The sequence below is a fragment of the Henckelia pumila genome, chromosome 1 (genome assembly GCF_033568475.1).
Source record: "Henckelia pumila isolate YLH828 chromosome 1, ASM3356847v2, whole genome shotgun sequence".
NCBI classification, from domain to species: Eukaryota; Viridiplantae; Streptophyta; class Magnoliopsida; order Lamiales; family Gesneriaceae; genus Henckelia; species Henckelia pumila.
The window spans coordinates 79,902,723-79,915,757 of record NC_133120.1 but is presented as its reverse complement, the minus strand read 5'-3'; the positions used below and the strand labels follow the sequence as shown (position 1 = coordinate 79,915,757).

General features: G+C 30.7%; 1 non-coding gene across 1 annotated transcript; it reads right to left on the bottom strand.

Moving 5' to 3' along the window:
- Positions 1 to 282: 282 nt before the first annotated feature.
- Positions 283 to 354, bottom strand: TRNAE-UUC (transfer RNA glutamic acid (anticodon UUC)). Its single transcript has one exon. It is a non-coding gene; the product is annotated as a tRNA-Glu (tRNA).
- Positions 355 to 13,035: the final 12,681 nt, after the last annotated feature.

Sequence of the window (13,035 nt, the reverse complement as noted above, 5' to 3'; positions counted from 1 at the left end):
TTTTTTTGTTGTGGTTATTTTTTCGATAATAGATTAATAGTCAAAAGCAATATGATTATTTAACTTTAGTTAAAATTAGAACAATCTTTCTTATATTTAAATTTAGATTTAGTTGATATAGTTTTGAGTGACTATAGCGTCATAGAATTTTTCAGTATCAAACATTATATAAAATTTTGAAAATTGATTATTTTTTCCAAAAAAAAAAATTTAAACTTTGAACTTAATATTTTCGTAACTATTACTTACAGATAAAATTATAACATAAGAGTTATTAAAAGGTTCCATTGCCGGGAATCGAACCCGGGTCTCCTGGGTGAAAGCCAGATATCCTAACCGCTGGACGACAATGGATAGATGTACACAAGACGAATATAACTATTATTATACTATTTTTAAAATCGTAAACGCAATTGGCATTTAAATTTAAAATAAAAAACATTTACATTATTTAACATGTGTTACTCATATTTAATACAGAACTCACCGATCAATGTTTTTTTAAAATTGAATTCGACTTTTCTAATAATTTTTTTTTTTTTGAAGTTTCTAATATAATTTTTAAAATACACGGAATTAAAACAGTTTTCTATTTTTGATAATCCTGAAGCTGAATTTGAAGGTTTATAGTAAAATCAAACAGCAAAATTGAACGAAAACGTTTCGACCGAATAGATTTTGGTATAATTTAGTGGTCGCAGACTCACAATTCACATTTCACAAATGGGTTTAATTAAGAATGAGTCTGAGATTCTTCAAAAAAAAAAAAAAAAAAAGTCTTTGACGGGAGCCGTCAAATCTTTTGCTACTGGAGATTTGTCATTTGCCATTATTTTATTTCATCACACTCAGATTTTTTCCCCCCGGAAAAGAAGGCTAAAAATTCGGGATTTATAAAATATAATATGAATCAAGCACTAGTGAAATTTTTTTTATAAGACATTTTCACGGATCAATTTTTTATTCGACACAAATTGAATCCATGAGATTATTCACTAGAGACTTACATGTAGTGTAAATGCAATCCTTTCCTTAAAATTATTATATTAGCAACTCAGCAATTCACACATGCGATTATTCACCTTGTGTGACGGAGGAGAAAACATAGATTGATTTATCAATCTTTTTTTTTTTGTTCGATATTTGACTTAAGTTCTACAAGGAATTATTATTCATAAATATCTTATTCAAATATCTTAATTTACCATCCTTAGATTATTCATCATTCATATCTCACCCACGAGTCAAACTACGATTAGTGAATGCATATATATGTGTATTTATTTATTTATTATAAATTAAATTTAAAGCCTCTTTGTCATATCGATCGAAATGGTTTTATCAAAGTTCCAGATTCATCATCCTAGCGTCATGATTAAAATTGTAATATTAATTTGAGTAATGTTTTTTTTTTTTTTTTCCTTTCGATTTGAGGAGGAGATTGTAACATTAATTAAATATCGAACTCGAAACCTTGTTTCAGATTTGAAATCTTGGTGTGAGATGAGCTAAGTACGCATGATCGATAGTAATATTTTTTTTTAATCTTAGATAATTGCTTTAAAATGGGGTATTGGGATTTTTATGAACATTAACTTTTTGTTTTTGTTTTTATTTTTATTTTTATTTTTTGGATTTACATTTTCTCTCAATTAAATTTTTCTGTGACTCATGCAATGTTGCATAATACCCAATTTGTGATTTAAAAAAAAAAGTTAATACAAGAAATTTTTTCGGTTCCCCTTAAAATTGTCTAATAAGGTTTTGTTTCTTCCTCTCCTTCACGATTGTTTGGATGAATGATGAGTTTCATTCATGGCTGGTCAAGAACATATTATTCTTATTAATAATTGATACTTCGGTGAGATAGCCCGGGTTATCTTAAAACCCGGGTGATCATTCTAAAGCCCGGGTAGAAGCATGTTACTGGATGCTCATGAGAAGGCAGGGAGTCGGCCTTTTGCTTGGAAGCACATGTCGATGGGAAAAGCCCGGGACTGGAAAGTCGGGCCTCGTATGGGTTGCATCATGCTAGAAGAGAGTTGCTCTTTCTTAAGAAAGGTTGTCCGGCTAGGACTTGGGCCCTATATTTCCCAAGGTTATGGAAAGGTCACGTCTATTTTACGTGTGTTAACTTTTCTTACGGATAAAAAAAATCAATAATCACGTTGAAACGATATGGATTTCTCCAAAAATTACGGAGGGTAGTGTTTAGCTAGTCGCATTTAATGTCATCTTATCATATTTAATGATTGTCAGTCAGCCCATGCGGTATAATCATTAATGTCTCAGCTGACTGCCTATAAAAACTAGGCTCCCAGGCCTGGTTAAGGTACGTTCGTGATTACCTTAGAAAAACACTTCCATATTTACACACACCAACTTTCTCAAATTCTTAAGCAGACTCCATACATCTTAATCTCACTTAAGCATCGGAGTGACGACATCGAAAAATCATTCTGGTTTCCCACTTACGAGTTTTCTTGTTTTCTGATGTGTAGACATCATCTTCAGGGAGACGAGAAAGCTTGCTGATTCATTGCTCGGGTTCCTACCCACCACCAAGGAATCACTTTTTTCTGATCTTCGCATCGATAATATTAAGTCTTTTAGACAAGAAAAAAGTTAATTAAAATACAAAAAACTTTATTGACTTGCATCAAAATTATCTCAAAGCAAGTTGAGATAGGTGGGGTAATCGATAAATAAATTACAAGGGCAAGTTATCATATGGTATCAAAATTTATCGTAGTTTGATTTCTAGGTGTTATCATAGTTTTTATGATTAGCCGAGGTATATCAGGTAATATATTTTGTATGTCTACTTTTTTATCTATAAAATTTATAAATATATTTCAGCCTTAACTCATATATAATTTGTTGTGTAACTTTCATATATAATGTGTGTTAATCAGCAATCTTCATACTTCTCTCTAAATTCTTTCCATTTTTCTCAAACTTCTCCTTATCATATTCAAATGTTCAAATGTTTTTTTTCTTTTATATTTTTTAGAAAATTTTCTTCAAATAATTATATTGTGTGAGCACATAAAAACCACATAATTTAAGTACTACTATTGTATAAATAATCAACAAGAACTATAACTCATGATGTCTTATTCCGAATTATTATTTTTAAAAAATAGCATTCGCTGATAGAAAATGTTTAAATATCAGTTTATACATTAATATTGAGCTATGAGGAAAAAAACGTAAATTAAAATTAAAAAATATATCAATCCGTACTATATATAACATAATTGAGCGAGAATTATCCATGTAAAAATGCATTTTATAAGAAAATAAGAAATGAAATGGAAATGACGCTTCATATTACTCAAATCTTTTTCAAACATATCGACTTTATTTGATTCTTCACACAATTTTTTTTTAAATCATCAATGAAAAAACGAAGTTACAAACAAATTTCATATTATGTTTTTATTCAATCATTCAAAAATGGCTGTATATTTACCAAGACTTGATTATCAGTAATATATTTAATCAAAAAATTTAGTAAATATAGAAATTGCAATAAAAACAAAAAATAATAATAAATTTTTTAAATCAATATATGTTTGAGACCACTCGAAAAAAGAAAAGGGAAATTGTTAATATTTAAAGGCCAAAAGGAATAATAAATTTGGATCCCATCAATCTTATATTATATACCAACAAATTTGACTAACCCCACACGTTGTGTGGTGTGTGACCATTAATGGCAACTTGGCAAACATGTCCCATGCCCTTCCGTACTATAAAATTAATTTATTATATTAATCCTCCTACAACTTGCTATTATTTATTTTATTTATATTTTCTATATTCCTCTTAAATCCTAATCTTGATCATTAATGTTATTTTACATCAAAAGTTAAATAATATTCGTACAATGTACACTTTCTCTAAGCACGAGGTACTAATGAGTAAACAATAGCATGTAGACCAAACGTAGTCAGTTAAGAATTAAGATAGGTAAAATAAAAAATTTTAAAAAAGGGCAAAAATTTTAAAATTAAAAAAGTGTTGAAAAATATTATTATTATTAATATTATGTTGAATATTGAATGTTGAATGTTGAATATTGAGTTGTAAAATGTGGAAAATTAGTGTGTGATGATGTAGATGATGATGTATTTATTTTTGGACTAATCTCAAATGTGGATCTATAAATAGGTCTTTATTTGTGATGAAAAATATAATTGAGTTGAGAGAAAAATATTATAAAGTGTAGAGTTTGATATATTTTGAGTTTTGGAGTATTTACTTTTTACCGTAAATTTTTACTTTTTCACAACACGTTATTAGCACGATCGCTCGAAGGTTGTCTATAATTTCGGATGCTCCAAAATACAAGAAGAAGTCAAAAAATATTCAACAAGTAAGAATTTTTATTTTACTGTTTATATATTTTTATTGTGTATATATTAATATATAATATCATGTTATTATCAGAAATGAAAAAAAATTTAGTTTTTTAAAAAACTTGTTATAAATCCTGGGAGGATGTTAAGACGACATCCCACACTCCCAGTAAGGGATACGACAAGTATAAAAGCCTCTAAGGTTTTTAAACAATAACGTGATATGATATATATTTATTATGTATATATACTAACTATATTAATATATAATTTCATGTTATTATATAAAAGGTTGTCTATGACACTGACCTTATAATAACATGATATGATATTTATTATTGTGTATTTATATACTAATCATATTCGTATAATCTCATAATATTATATAAAAGACTGTCTAAGACACCGACCTTATAATAATGTGATATGATATACATAATTATTTAATTATGATTATCATTATATGCATCACATGATTATCACGAATTTTATTCAACACATACTCGATTTTTTTCCTTACCCCCAACGATCACAAACGGTAACAAACAGCTAGTTTTTGCCCTATAAATATGTTCACTCAAACTCATTTTTAATCACACCAAATTCACTATTTCTTTCAAAATAATTTCTCCTCGATTTTTCGAAGATGAAGATGATGGCATTTCTAAGGCTATTTTTCATAACGATTATGATCATCATGCTCACAAGTCTTGTACTCACCAGCGATTTTCCACCACATACTTTTTTTCTATTTGTACACGCACTTGTAATCTTCGTTCTTCCATTATTTTGTATTGTCATATTAATGAAAATTAACTTATAAAATGCATTGTTATTTTTCTAGTACCACCATGTCAAATTTGAAAAAGCTTAAATTTGTTGCTCTCGATATCACTAGAAAAGAGCAAAGAAATGTTAATGAGAAATCATCAATCCCGACTCAATGTATCTACGGCATTTCCAGAAGCAAATGTCGTAAGTAAAAATGAAAACCAAAATCAAAGGCATAAACTAGATTTTGGTCGAGGTCGAGGATGTGGTCATGAATGTGGACGTAGAAATGATCACGGTCGTGGTTATGGCCGTGAATATGAAAATAATCGAGATAGTTACTTCAATAATTAATCTCAAAAGAACGTCACGAACCACCCAAAAGGGCAGCATGAAAATATGAGTGAAAATAAATTCACTCAAAAAGATATGATAGTGTTTGTTATAAATGTGGCACTCCAAGACATTGGTCACATATCCCTGAGCAATTATGAAAGCTCTTTAAATTATCGATAAAGGGGAAAGAAAAAGAGACCAATCTTGTTGAAAACAATAACCATTTAATTGGTTCAACTAGTTTCAATGCTGCAGATTTTATGAATGATTTCGAAGACATTGATTAAAAGATTGATGGGACTAGAACAAATTTGTATTTTTTATGCATTCTTGTATTATAAAGCATGTGACATTTTGCATTTGTATTGTACTTATTTTTTATTTATTGCATTTTGTGAAGTTTGATATGGAAAATGTTATGAGCAAACATGGAAATAATACCATGGAAATTTGCATACCAGATAGTGGTACCACGCACACTATTCTGCGAGATGAAAGATATTTCTTGGAAATAAAACCAACAAAAACAATGGTGAATACCATATCAGGTCCTGTAGACTTGATTGAAGGTTGTGGAAAAGCACATTTTTTGTTACCTAATGGTACAAAATTTCTGATAAATGATGCTTTATATTCACCACAATCGAAAAGAAATTTGTTGAGTTTTAATGACATATACTCTCATGGGTATTATACTGAGACGATAACTGATGGAAATCAAAAATATATGTGTCTTACCACATATAAATCAGGAAAGAAATATGTGGTTGAAAAATTATCAATGCTCCCTACTGGATTGCATTATACACATATAAGGCCAATCGAATCAAATATGGTGGTTAATAGTTCTTCAATATTAACAAATTGGCATGATCGATTGGGACATCCTGGTTCAATAATGATGCGAAAAATTTTTGAAAATACGCATGGTCATCCATTGAAAGACCGGAAGATCTTTCAGAATAATAAGTTTCAATGTAAAGCATGTTCTCTTGGAAAACTTATTATAAGACCATCGCCAGCTAAAATCCAAACTGAATCACCCATATTTCTTGAACGTATTCAGGGTGATATTTGTGGGCCAATTCATCCACCATGTGGACCATTTCAATACTTTATGGTATTGATCGATGCCTCTAGCAGATGATCACATGTATGCTTATTGTCAACTCGAAATGTGGCATTTGCAAGATTGATGGCTCAAATAATAAAATTGCGAAATCAATTTCCCGATTATACAATCAAGAAAATAAGACTTGATAATGCTGGAGAATTTACATCTCAGACTTTCAATGATTATTGTATGTCAATGGGAATCACTGTTGAACATCCTGTAGCTCACGTTCATACGCAAAATGGATTAGCTGAATCATTGATTAAACGTCTACAACTGATTGCTAGACCAATGATTATGAAAACAAAACTTCCTATTTCTATATGGGGACATGCAATTTTACATGCTGCGGCATTAATTCGCATCAGACCAAGTGCATATCATAAATTCTCCCCATTGCAACTTGCATTTGGTAAAGAACCAAATATCTCTCATCTGAGAATTTTTGGATGTATGGTGTATGTGCCTATTGCACCACCTCAACGATCAAAAATGGGTCCACAAAGAAAAATTGGTATTTATATCGGTTATGATAGTCCATCAATCATTCGATATCTTGAGCCTCAGACAGGCGATGTGTTTACAGCACGCTTTGCTGATTGTCATTTTAATGAAGAAATCTTTCCAGTGTTAGGGGGAGAAAAGAAACACATCGAAAAAGAAATCACATGGTATGTACCATCATTGTTACATTTGGATCCAAGGACCGAACAATGTGAGAAAGATGTACAGCAAATTGTGCACATGCAAAGAATTGCAAATCAAATGTCAGATGCATTTGCAGACACAAAAGGGGTAACAAAATAATATATACATGCTGTAAATGCCCCTGCTCGAATTGAAATTCCAAAGAAACAAATTGAAGACACTCATGATGTCATAAAACGCTTGAAGCGTGGAAGACCAGTCGGTTCCAAGGATAAAAATCCTCGGAAAAGAAAAGGCATAGAGAAACATGACGATCATAAAATAGAAAATGGTGTTCCAGAAGAATCACCTGATAATGAAAATATTCTGTCAGAACCACAAACTGACGAGAATCGTGAAATCTCTATCAATTATATTAATAATGGAAAAATATGGAACCGAAAAGACATAGAAGATATTGATGAGATATTTTCTTATAATGTGGCTTGTGACATCGTAAATGAAAATGAGGATCATGAACCAAAATCTTTTGGTGAATGTAAAACTGGTCATGATTGGGTCAAATGGAAAGATGCCATCCAGGTTGAATTGGATTTGCTGAATAAACGAAATGTTTTTGGACCTATAGTCCTCACACCTGAAGGTGTAAAACATGTTGGATACAAATGAGTTTTTATTCGAAAGCGAAATGAGAAAAATGAAATAGTCAGATATAAAGCTAGACTTGTTGCACAAGGTTTTTCTCAAAGGCCTGGAATTGATTATGAAGAAACGTATTCTCCTGTTATGGATGCAATTACGTTTCGATATTTGATTAGTTTGGCAGTGTCTGAAAATTTGGAAATGTGTCTTATAGATGTTGTTACAGCTTACTTATACGGATCACTTGATAGTAATATATACATGAAAATCCCTGAAGGATTTAAGATGCCTGAAGCACAAAGTTCAAAACCCAGAGAATTTTATTCTGTAAAATTGCAAAGATCATTATATGGGTTAAAGCAATCCGGCCGAATGTGGTATAATCGGCTAAGTGAGCACTTGATGAAAAAAGGATATGTAAATGATCCAATATGCCCTTGTGTTTTCATCAAAAAAACAATATCCGGATGTGTAATCATTGTTGTATATGTTGATGATTTAAACATCATTGGAATGAATAAAGAAATTTAAGAAGTTATGATGTACTTGAAAGAAGAATTTGAAATGAAGGATCTTGGAAAAACCAAGTATTGTCTGGGTTTGCAAATCGAACAAAAAGAATGCGGAATTTTTGTTTACCAGGCAAATTATACAGAAAAGATCCTTAAACGTTTTAATATGGATAAATTAAATCCATTAAGTACTCCAATGGTTGTAAGATCATTAAACATAGAAAAGGATCCATTCCGTCCATGTGAGGATGATGAAGTTATTCTTGGTCCAGAAGTACCATATATAAGTGCAATTGGTGCCCTTATGTATCTTGCAAATTGCAATAGACCTGATATATCTTTTGCTGTAAATTTATTGGCAAGATTCAGTTCATATCCAACAAAGAGGCACTGGAACGGAATTAAACATATATTCCGTTATCTACGAGGAACGACAGATTTGAGACTTTTTTACTCAAAAGACACCAATCAAAGTATCATTGGTTATGCTGATGCTGGATATTTATCTGATCCACATAAGGCACGTTCTCAAACCGGATATTTATTTACTCGTGGAGGCACCGCAATTTCTTGGCGTTCACAGAAACAAACACTCGTAACAACTTCATCAAATCACGCCGAGATTATTGCATTACATGAAGCAAGTCATGAATGTGTGTGGTTAAAATCAATGACACAACATATCCAAACTTCTTGTGGATTATCAGTAGACAAAAAGCCTGTGACGTTGTATGAAGACAATGCTGCATGTATTTCTCAAATGAAAGAAGGATACATCAAAAGTGACAGAACCAAACATATCCCCCCAAAGTTCTTTGCCTACACTCAAGAGCTTGAGAAGAATAAAGATATTGATATCTGTTACATTCAATCAAGTGAGAACTCATCAGATCTCTTCACAAAGGCACTTCCCACGACGATATTCAGAAAGCATATATACAACATTGGGATGCGCAATCTACGGAATATGTGAAGAATCACTCATATTAACATGAGGGGGAGTTTACGTGGCTGCACTCTTTTTTCCTTGCTATGGTTTTTATCCCACTGGGTTTTTCCTAGTAAGGTTTTTAACGAGGCAATATAAAACACGTAATGAAGACAATCATCATATCACGATCATCATTACAAGGGAGAGTGTTGAAAAATATTATTATTATTAATATTATGTTGAATATTGAATGTTGAATGTTGAATATTGAGTTGTAAAATGTGAAAAATTAGTGTGTGATGATGTAGATGATGATGTATTTATTTTTGGACTAATCTCAAATATGGATCTATAAATAGGTCTTCATTTGTGATGAAAAATATAATTGAGTTGAGAGAAAAATATTATAAAGTTTAGAGTTTGATATATTTTGAGTTTTGGAGTATTTACTTTTTACCGTAAATTTTTACTTTTTCACAATAAAAAGAAACATTTCGGATTCAATATTCTTTAAAAAGTAGGTTTTCTCTAGCAACTATATAAGACTGATCAACTCCATTTATCCATCTATATATGTATTGAGAAGTAAAAAATTTAACATAAAAGTAATATTATTTTCACAAGTCGAGTCGAGTTAAATATTTTCTTATAAAATTGACTAGTAAAAATATCTCATGCGATTTTTATGTTTTTAAAAATGATGTAAATATATTAACATTTCATAATATTTTTAAAAAAAATTAGTTTTTATTATTGTTATTTTGTTTTTAAAATTATATATGTGCATCTTATAAAGTCGTTGTTACTTTAATTTCATTTTCCTATCTTTCTATCATTTATTATACTCTCCTCGTCCCAAAAATATAAATTATATTTTCTTTTTTAGTTCTTCCAAACATGTAGTTATATATACTCGATAAATTGTCGGACTAAATTTCATATTTTATCATTAATCAACATGGGTTTATAAGGAATATAAATAAATAAATATATATATATATATATATATATATATATATATTACATTAAAACTAGCAACTGCTATTAAAACTCGCAACTGTTATGCATATTGGATAAATCGTCGTACTAAATCTCATATTTACCATTAATCAACATGGGTTTTGTTAAAAACCTATGTTTTGATGATAACAAACAATAAATCATTGTTGTAGATCATCTTGATGTCTTTTCAAGTAAAATAGTTGATCGATCGCTTGATTTGAATACTACTCACCCAATCATTAGAATCTACTCGCCTGATCGCTTGAAGTCACTCGCCTGTTTTCAAGACATTCGACTGTCCACCATAACAGGATCTACTCGCCTACAGTTCAGATGGTCCCTCGACCGTTCACTCTTACAAATATATGTCACAACGACTTTTAAGGAAGTCTTCTAATCCAAGATACAAACACTACAACAAAAATGCTGAAAGACTACGGTGAAAAAACGTAGTTAATTGGTGGTTTAAAACCGTAGTTAATAGTCATGTAGTTAAAAGTGCGATCATAGACTACGGTATTTAACCGTAGTCTTTTGTCATTAAAGACAACGGTTAAAAACCGTAGTTTTTTGTCGTTAACAACGGTTTTAAAGACCTTTTTAACTACGGTTTTTTACCCTTATCTTTTTTATGTATAAAACAAAAAAAAATAATTTCCAATATTATAAATTCCTCAGAATTTGAAATTTGAAAATAAAATTTAATATACAATTTCTCAGTATTGTAAATTACTCAAAATTAAAAATTTGAATCCTAGTTTCATACAAACTAAAAAATAGAGTAAAAAATGGTCCTAAATTCCTAATCTATCTGGCTCTTCTAAAACTACCTTGAAGCCTAGCTCCCTTGCTATTGGAGAGACTTCCCATGATTGGTCAAGACACGTGTTTCTTTCCTCGTTATGATCATGATACGTGGCCTCGACCCTGTCAAGTTATCTCCCTTGCTTGTTATGTTATGAATTGACATAGCCCTCTGTTCTCTTCAAGGAATATGTTTCTGATCTATTCATGTGTCCAATGATCGACTACAAAACGAACGTCCTTCATCTAAAATATATGCATACCTCTGTTGTAGATCGGTTATCTCACATAGTAACTCCTTCTTCCTATCGTGAGCAGCCTCTAACTACAAGAAGGAAATAATATTAAGATTTATTCTTCCGAAATATCTTCAAATCTAAGTATAGAAAAATGCATATGCCACAGCAGAATGAAGATTGGGCACCAACTATCAAGCCTAGCACTGCATGGAAAACGAAATCAAGATCAATGAAAGATTATTAATTACCTTTCTATTTGTACAAGCAACAACGGTTTTTACAAAACTGTAGACGTATATTTTAAAAAAACGCCAATTAACTACGGTTTATTTAATAACCGTAGTTAATTGTAAAAATACTACGGTTTTATCACCAACCTTATCAAAGACCAGTTTGTCGAAGAATGGAGATGCTTCTTCTTGCTTAAGTCCTTTCTCCATATTACCCAATTTACTGTTCAAAAATAATTTATTAGTTGGTACGAAGGTTTAAAGACAATTAAGCTTGAATATGCTTTGAAAATGGAACATACTAATTGTATGCAAACTGGAATAGCGAGTTTTTCAATACACCACTAGCCGCAATTTTATCCATGATGCCTACGAACACATTAGTAAATAAATTAATTTCACTGAAATGCCACTATTCTACAATATATAGCTTCGTTAAGATTCATTTTCAATTATCAAATTACATTTCCATCATATTCTATATTTTCTTAGATTATCATGACTCCTGTTCAACTTTTCACTTCTTTCCAATAACAACTAAATTCTTATTCTAACCCAATAAATAATATCTTGAAATTGCAAGTATCCCACAAAATATTTAAATATCAAACTAACCTGAATATTTTATTTCTACATGACATAACATTTAAAGAGGAAAATGTGTCGTGTGGTAAATAAAAACCAAACATTCATCTTACTCTGCAATCCATTTCAGAAAAGTACATTTCTCTTAAAACATTTGACGGAAAAACCCAAAAGTAATATCAAGCCTCCCTATAGTGTGCAAATAAAGGTGCAACAAAAAGTAAAGTTTGATTATAACTCAAGGCACCAATTTGTTTCAAATGTTGAGTAAATTGATGACAGACACAAATTATCAATAAACAATTGTATACCAATATATATCCTGTCAAAAACTCTAGGAACTCCAAAAAATAAAGTTGTCTTTAACATGAGGAGATCTTCAATCATGTACCTGATATCCTGTAAGTTTGATGCAAATCCTTTTCGGTGTAAGAAATCATCACTTCAAAATTTTTGGCACTAGAATGCATTAGATTACTGAAATCATTGTCGCAAAAATGAAAATCGTTAAATATTAATCTCACCGCCTACCAAAACCCAATTGAAGAACCTAAATAAATACAGTACGTAGGTCTCAATAATTTGATAAATATGGGCAAGAGGAAGAAAAGAGAAATACACATCCTCTTTTTTACCCTGCAGAAAGACGTGAAATGAAATCACTTAAAATTCTCGTGTCTTCATCAAATTGCAAACCTAACAAAGAAAAAACAACCAAATTTTTACCACTTTATCTGTTTTTCTAAGAAGGTGATCCATAGACAATACTTCTGCCACGAAAGCACCATTATTTATGATGACACCTTTAGGTTCTCCCGTTGTTCCACTCGTATACATTATAGTGCATACGTCAGTCC